Source organism: Pongo abelii, chromosome 9 (genome assembly GCF_028885655.2).
Source record: "Pongo abelii isolate AG06213 chromosome 9, NHGRI_mPonAbe1-v2.0_pri, whole genome shotgun sequence".
Lineage (NCBI taxonomy): Eukaryota > Metazoa > Chordata > Mammalia > Primates > Hominidae > Pongo > Pongo abelii.
Window position 1 is genome coordinate 138,131,147 of NC_071994.2, and position 8,666 is coordinate 138,139,812.

The following is an 8,666-nucleotide window of genomic DNA, read 5'->3' on the forward strand; positions in this document are numbered from 1 at the left end:
CTTCCCAAAAGAAAGCCCCAGGCTCAGAGGGCTTCACTAGTAAAATCTATCAGGCATTTAAAAAATAAAATACCAATCCTGCAAAAATTACATAAAAATAAAGGAAAAGGTACCCTTCCTAACTTATGAGGTCAGCATAACTCTGATATCGAAACTAGGTAATAACATCATGTAAGTAAGGCTGAGGATAAATTTCCCCATTCCAAGGAAAACTTGGCTTAGGATGAGTTACTTAACTTTTTAAAGTTTTGGCTTTTTAACCTCAAAATCAGAATGAAACGACTTTCCTTGCAATGTCACTTGATGAAAACAGAATTGTGTGCGTGTATGAGCTTGTGTGCGTATTTCTTGCCCGTAGCAGATGCACCATAAATGGGAAATAGTATGAAAATATCTTAACATCATCTTCACATCATTGAAATGACCATATACCTTCCAGTGTGTCCACTCTGAAGGATGGCATGCACTTGGCTATGGCACGGATCAATTGATTAGCTGATTCAATGAATATTTTTTGAGCACCAAGTATGTCCTGGGCACTTCATTAAGTACTGAATATAATAGAAAGCCATGCACAAAACAAATTCCCTACCCACTTAGAATTTACATTCTGTTGGAGAAGAGACAATCAACCAATAAACATCAAACACAGAGAATACAGTGACAGATAATGACAAGTGCTACAAAGACAAAGCAGGAGTCGGGGGCAGAGCGAGTGGTGAGGACAGAGGTGCCGTTGTACACAGTGTATTCAGGGAGGCCCTCCAAGGAGGTAAAGTTTGAGCAGATAGTGGAATAACTAGAAAGGCTGAGACAGGGAGACATCTAGGAGAAGTTTCAAAAAAAACCAGCAGTGAGAACACAGGTCAGGAATGTGTCTTGCCTCAGGGCCTGTGACTGCCCAGGATAGGAATGGGCAGACAGGGAGACCTGCACAGGAAAGGCTGAGACGGAGGTGTAGACCTCTACTGTGCGCGGGCTGTTGAGGAGGAAGCAAACCCTTTGAGATCCTGGAGTTCAGTACTTGCTGTGCTCCCACCTGATATCCACTGAGGGACAGAAGTTACCAACACAAAGGCCCATCCTGTTCTCAGATGTGGGGGCTACAAGTCCCCCAAAGGACTTGTCCACTTCAAAACCCTGGAACCTGTGAACATGACCTTGTTCTGTTTAGTGAAAGAGTCATGGCAGACGTAACTAAACTTAAAAAATTGAGATGAGATCATCCTGGATTATCCAAGTGAAACCTAAATCCATTGAAAAGTGCTCTTATAAGAGAAAGGCAGAGGATGATTTAAGACTCAGATGAGATGTCCACGTGAACACAGATGCAGAGACTGGAATGATGCAGCCACACTTCAAGAGACCCTTGGAGCCACCAGCTGTCGGAAGCAAGGAAACCTTCTCCCCTAGAGCCTGCAGAGGGAGCACTGGCCTTGGCCTGCTGACACCTTGATCTGGGGTTTCTGGCGTCCGGAACTGTGAAAGAATGAATTTTCATTGTTTTAATACATCCAGTGTGTGCTAATTTTTATGGCAGCCATGTGAAATGAATTCATGTGCCATTGGAGAGCCAAGATGCAGACGTGGAAGGAGTCTCTCTCCCACCCTAGCCTTAAGGGAAAGCTGGAAAGCCTGTATGTGGAACCAAAACTTGTGTTAAATCCATCAGAAAGCTGAGGGTGTGAGGCAACAAACTCATCTGAAATGCAAAGGAGGAGAATTCCATTGGTCCCAAAAAGAGGTGAACAGGAAGGTGCAACCTGGGAGGAAGGGGTGGCAGCCAAGAGGAAAGCGTTAGAAATCAGCGATGGTTTTAATAAACCTGTAAAGGCTGAGTGTGAGCTAGCACAGGAGCCTCAAGGCCCTGGGAACCCACACAACCGCAGGCTCTTTCTCATGGATCTCGCCTTTCGGGAGAAAGACAGGAGTTGGTGGAGGCACAGAGAGAGCCTCCTGCAGTGGTGCAGGTGTGGAAGAGGTGTCAATTTGGCTGTGGGGAGTTTGGAAGCCTGGACCCCCTGCGCAGACCCCTCTCTCCAATCTTGTCACCCTCAAGGTACTGGTAAAGACTCATTGTTGAGAGAGACAGAGCGAGAGCGAGAGTGAGCAAGGGCGAGAGAGAGAGAGAGAGAGAGAGAAATCCTCTACCCTGAGAGGAAGGGGAGAAAACAGTTCCGAGCTCCGCATCTTCTATCAGTGCCATCTTCAGCTACAAGAGGAGGGACGGATGAAAAATAATTGCTGCAGGCAAGATCCACCAATGAATGCCAAATTTAGTGGGCAAAAGTCTAAGATACAACTGGTGTTTACATGGTTTGAAGCTATCTCCCCCAGAACATTTAGCAACTTAAAAAGAAAAAAATAACACCTTTACAGCATGGAACCCTACCAGACATTGTCTTAACCAAGCAATCAAGGTCGACATCATTAGTAAGGACATACTGACTTTAGGTATCCCTGATACCATTGCACTAAGAAAAACTGCACACCACATTATTTAATCACAAGAAAACTTCAGACAAACTCAAACTGAGGGATGTCTGTAAAATAACTAACCAGTACTCTTCAAAAGTGTCAAGGTTATGAAATAAAGGGAGATTGAGAAAACATCACAGATTGGAGGACACTTAGAGACATAACAACTGTGAAATGTGTGATCTTGGATCCTGAAATGGAAAAAACTGACAACAGTGAAAACTGAAAAGCTGATAAAATCTAAATATGTTCTTTAGTTTAAACAACAGTATTAGGTAAAGGTTAGTTTTCTAGGTTTGATATTTCTCCTATTGTTATGTAAACTGATGACATAAGAAGAAGCTGGGTGATAAATGCATGGGAATTCTGTCTACTGTTTTCACAACTCTTATGAAAGTCTAAAATTATCTCAAAATAAGAAGGCTTAAAAAAATCATGGGCCTGACACTGCATGTACTTCCTGAGCGTCTATAGTGCTGAAGTACATTGTCGCCTCCTCTCCAAGGTGAGTCAAGTTAGATCACTTTGCATGACCTACTACTAAAATAATAATAATAATAATAATAAAAAATACATAAATGGGCACACTGGGTGCAGTGGCTCACGCCTGTAATCCCAGCACTTTGGGAGGCCAAGGCAGGTGGATCACTGGAGGCCAGGAGTTCAAGACCAGCCTGGCTAAAATGGTGAAACTCCATTTCCATTAAAAATACAAAAATTAGCAGGGCATGGTGGCGTGCCTATAATCCCAGCTACTCAGAAGGCTGAGGCAGGAGAATTATTTGAACCTGGGAGTTCAAGGAGGTTACAGTGAGCCAAGATCGCGCCACTGTACTCCAGCCTGGGCGACAGAGCGAGACTTCATCTCAAAACAAACGAACAAAAAACCATAAAGAGACCAGTACACATGGCAGACTGCTCTTGGTAATATTTTTGCATTTTGGAAGCAACATACACCTTATTTGAGTGGTGTGTGTGTTTGTGTGTACACAATGTATTTATTTACAAATTTCTCATCCTCTCCTGTTTCTTCCCTAATTATTTTAAATAAGCATTTGGGTTAGAAGTTTTTATTTTTTTCATAATTTAGTCTATAGATTAAATGATATTCAGGTTATTTTGACTAAATTTGGGAATAACTAACATCACTCAGAGATGGATACCTTAGCTGTCATCAAATATGAATACGATGATTATTTTGCCTTTTAAGTCCCATTTTGAGGTGAGAATCAGTGCATCTTCATTTTATGAAGGGATATTGCATCTTGCTTGGAGAATGCCTCGGGGTGTTACTGTTGCTCACTGAACTTCCTAGTGGTCATTTGATTTGCCTGGCCGCTATGCAGCCGAAAGGGTGAGCCTGCAGTTGCTAAGCTATCAACTGGCAGCTTTAAACCAACCTTGCTCCAGGCTGCTTTGTGATGTCATGCTGGGGATAGAGCTCTGCCAATAACCTTCCTCCTTTGCTAGCTTGCTTTTGGTCCTTCCTTTTCAGCTGCCACCCTGCCAGCTCTGCCGAGAGGTAATTCTTCCCTCCAGGAGTTGCAGGTGGTCCCTCAGCAGTGGCTGCCTGCAGTAGCCACGGGTCCTGGTCTCCTGCTCCTACCAGCTCTCCCAGGGCCAGTCTCTTCACCCTTCCTCAGAGGGACGAGCATACCCTCCCCAGAGGTGGGTTTCAACCCTCACGGTCCCTCCTCTGAGCCCCAGAGGTGCGGCACAGCCCCCGCCTCAGAAGGCAGAGCCCAGCCAGCTCTGCGACGTGCCTCCTTCACCCTTCTAGGTTCTAGTCACCCCAACTTCTCTCTATGCTATTCTCTGCCCTGGAGATGGAAGCTACTTTCTGCAGTTCTTATCTCTGTGTCTCTGCACTAGGTCATTGTGTCTTTTGTTGATCCTCTTGAGAGAGTTTCTTCATTTATAACAGAGTTGATAACACCCGATCTCAAAATGTTGCTGAGAGGATTAGCACACAACCTGGCACAGAGCAGGTGGTAGCTTACTGCTGTCCCTTCCAATTCCAGCATCGTGTGACGCCATCAATATACCAGGAAGGAAGTTCTAGGATCCTGCACCCATGATGACTTGGGGACCATAGGCTACCAGAGGGAGGGGCTGGCAGGAATTTCTGTCTTCAGGACCATGACAACAACAGTGACAACAGCAAATATGTACAAATCACTGAGCATGAATCAGGTACCACATATATTATGCAGTTATCCTTATCAAATATTTATACTAGTAATGTTTATTTGCATTAAAACCAAGGCACAGAGAAATAAAGCAATCGTTTAAGATTACACACCCCTCCAGTGGTACACCTAGGATTCAAACTCATTTGATACTCAGTATTTGTCTCAGAATTTGCAGTTTACTCAGCTCTACATTCTCTCAATTGATACTTAGAGTAATTCTGCAATGCAAAGGGGACAGAAATGGCCACTCTTACTTTATAGATGAGGAAAGGAAGAATCAGGGAATTTCACACCTCCAGTGAGTTGCTGAGGTAGGGCTTGAACTCATTTTGTTTCTGACAATTGACACCAAGCCTGAGCTCCTTCTTCTAAGTCTGACCTTACAGGGGCCTCCCTAGGTACACAGCTCCCAGCTGTGGGCCTTTTTGGATCTCTGTGCTTTGATTGTGTTTGATGTATTTAAAAGTGACCCTATCTTACATCAGTCCGGGGTTAACTGGTGTGAGTGGTGAGCATTTCGACTTCTCAAAGAGCTCCCTGCCTGGGGAGGGCCCTGATGAGTGGAGAAGAGGAACCAGACGGTTCCTTGTCTGGCTTTGGCAAATGGGCTTTATGCTGATTCCTTTCAAAGCGTCTTTTACTGACAGAGCAATTTCTCAGCACCAGAGTGGAGGAGCTCGCAGGACATGCAAATGAGGCAGAGGTGCCGCTGGCATAGAAAGAATGGCAGTGTCATCCTAATGGCTCTGGAACAAAATACAGTCGTGGGGGGAAATTTCCTCTGAAATTTCATTAGCTTTGCTGAGAAGCCTCTCCCCCACCCACCCATGCCACAGCATTCCGGCAGCCCCTCTCCCCAGGGACAACGGGGTAGAGGGTTTCCTCAATGTCCATTTCAGGACACTGCAGTGATCTCCAGCCCTTGGTCAGCAGCCCTGGAGCTACAGATGCTGCCCTGGGGGGCTCTTTTCCCATGGGGAAGGCTGCCCTGCCACCTGCAAGCTTGCCAACCACTTAGGGACTTTGGGACACGTGCTTCCCTCCTGGTCTTGGTGGCAACAGCCATGAGCATCTTCCTTTGAGGTTGAGCCCACAGTGATCTGGAAGCAGCTGAAGGATGACTCAGGCTAGAGAGCAAATCCCTGCTTTCAGGGCTGAGGCCACTTCAGGTGAACCTGGTGGCTGAAAAACGAAAGTCGAAAATATTTTAAATGAGTCATTTGGCCTCTTCATACTTGGGGATGTTTCCAGTTTTATCTTGGACCACTCTGAACCCCAGCTGTAATGAGAGGCTCCTGCCCCCAAATCAGGCCCCTCATCTGTGTCCAGGCTGCCCTTTTCTCCTCTCCTCCCCCAGGAACTCACATGGAGCATCCCCTTCCCTCTGTTCTTCCTGGACTTCTCCCACCCTCTATGTAATGATTCCCTTCTCCATGCTGCCTTCATTACCTGGAACTTCCTGCACGGCATGAGTGGTGATAGTTGACAGGTCCATCTCCTGTACTTGAACTGAGGGATCCCTTGATCAAGGAATGACTTTTTTCTCTCTCTGTGCTCACAGATCCTCACAAAGCAATTGGCTAAATGCACACTTTGGAGCTACACCTGTGCCTGTTCTGTGCATTCATCTTGTTTGCTGACCATTTCTGACCTAGCCTGAGCTCTGCAAGGTCCAGGCATGGCATGAGTGGCTGCTCACCACCAGGGATGTGCACACATCCACACACATACACACACACAGGCCATTCCTTCCCACCTTGTTGAATCCTCAGCTGAGCTCTGTGTACTCCAGCCCTTCTGCAGTTGAGGGGATTACGGTCTCTGAATCTTCCCCTTTGCATTCTACTCAGAGCACCGAGGCTTTTCCCAGAAAGGGGTTTCTGAGTGCAGGTGGTGCACAGGTAGAGTAGGGAGTGGAAGATACACAGAGAGACTCCTGAGTGGCTGGCATGTGTGAGAACTATTCCAATGGATTTCCTAACTAAACTCCATGCTCCAATCTTCACTCTCTTGCTAGTTGGTAACAGCCATTCCCCAGTAACTGGGAGACTGCAGAGATGAAGGATCCTCTCCTACTTCTAGCAACAAGTCAACTGTAGACATGACCCAGTGCCAGGTGCCCCTGCTTCAGCCTCAGACTTTCCTGCCCCTCTCCTCTGATACTCCAGGGCTGCCGAGTGCTCACTAATGAGAGGCATCATCATTTTCACCAATTAACCACACCAAATGAGGCTGTAAGTGACTATTCCAGCTGCCTCTGAGGTAGAAACACACACACCTCCCAGAAGGGAGGTAACGAGCAGGAAGCATGGAGTGAGCGGGATGCCATGACCTGGAGGAGTTAATGATCAGAACGAAGTAGCCCAGAAGAAGTGAGGAATACCCTTGGGAGTCCTCAGATCTTTGCTCCTCCATAAACTCTCCCTGGAAAAACATCTATTCCTGCAGCTGTGAAGTGGGAAGTAGTCCAGGAGGCATCTGGATTTAGGGCACATCCCTTACACCTGCTCCCAACGGGCCTGCTTGCTACTCAGTGTACAAATGCAGGTTGTATTAGTCAGGGTCCTCTAGCAGGACAGACCTAATGGAATATTTATATATATATATGGAATATATATATATTTATATATATGAGCTTATTAAGTATTAACTCACACAATCACAAGGTCCCACAATAGGCCATCTGCAGGCTGAGGAGCACGGAGAGCCAGTCCAAGTCCCGAACTGAAGAACTTGGAGTCTGATGTTCGAGGGCAGGAAGCATCCAACAGGGGAGAAAGATGTAGGTGGGAAGGCTAAGCCAGCCTCTCTTTTCACATTTTTCTGCCTGTTTATATTCTAGCCGCGCTGGCAGCTAATTAGATTGTTCTCAACCAGATTAAGGGTGGGCCTGCCTTTCCCAGCCCACTGACTTGAATGTTAAACTCATTTGGCAACACCCTCACAGACACACCCAGGATCACTACTTTGTATCCTTCAATCTAATCAAGTTGACACAGTATTAACCACCACAGGTGCAATAAATGAGCTGACAATCCACTGGCCTATGATATGATTTCTGAGGTTCTGGATTGGAAAATAGTCTAGCTTCCCCTAGGAATTAGGAGGGATCATTTCTTTGCTGAAGCAAAGTCCTATGTTAGTGTCACTGCCCACCCTATGCCTCTTTGGGGAGGATGTGCAAAACATCTGGCACTGAGGGAGTTAGGACAGTCAGGTCAGCCAGTGTTGCTCAGCACATAGTACGTGCCCCATAAATACTTTGCAGTAAATTCATCAATTATGCAGTAGGGCTGGCACTTACAATTCACTGGTCCTGGGTCTAATTGCTGTGGCGTAATTTCTGGAATCTAGTGCAATTATGGAAAGGGAGGGTGGGGGCACAGAGTGGACTCACATCCTGACATCAGTTAGTGATGTGATCTTGTGGAAGGGAGAAAAAACTTAGCATGCAATTAAACTCTCAGAACAATCCTCAGAATAGGTAGAACAGTATCCCCATTTTATGCAGACTGAAACTGAGTCTCACAGAAGTGAGTGTAACTTAGGCTGGTCAAGCTAATGAGTGTAAGAGCTGGGTTTTGAATCCAGGTTTCTTTGACTCCAAAGCCTGCTATTTTTAACCAGATTATATACTGCTTTGGTGCTCTCATTTGTAACTTAGGGAAATGAATATCCAACTCATGGGTTAATGTGGGGATTAAGCAGAATAACGAGAAAAACGGCAAGCACAGTTCCTTGATTATAGAACTTAATAAGTCAAAATTCTTTGTCTGTCCTTCACTGTAGACAGATCCACAAGGTAGTATTGTGGCAACCTTGTAAAATGAGGTCAAAATCCATTATTAGTCTTATAATTTATCCACTAGCCTGTCTGCCTCATTTATGTACTTATTTATAGCCTGACTTATTCATGAAACAATTTAAGGCAGCCAATAAACATGCACATAGTTCAACGAGTTAAATTAAAATTTAAATTATTGGGATAAAAAAGAT

General features: G+C 45.4%; 1 long non-coding RNA gene across 2 annotated transcripts; it reads left to right on the forward strand.

Moving 5' to 3' along the window:
- The first annotated feature begins 2,070 nt into the window (after nt 1–2,070).
- LOC129048848 (uncharacterized) lies at nt 2,071–7,707 on the forward strand. Of its 2 annotated transcripts, XR_008511537.1 has the most exons (4): nt 2,071–2,983; nt 3,974–4,146; nt 4,500–4,671; nt 6,688–7,707. It is a non-coding gene; the product is annotated as an uncharacterized LOC129048848 (long non-coding RNA). The 2 variants fall into 2 exon arrangements; XR_010135617.1 differs by lacking the exon at nt 6,688–7,707 and having other exon boundaries at nt 4,500–4,751.
- The last annotated feature ends 959 nt before the right edge of the window (nt 7,708–8,666 follow it).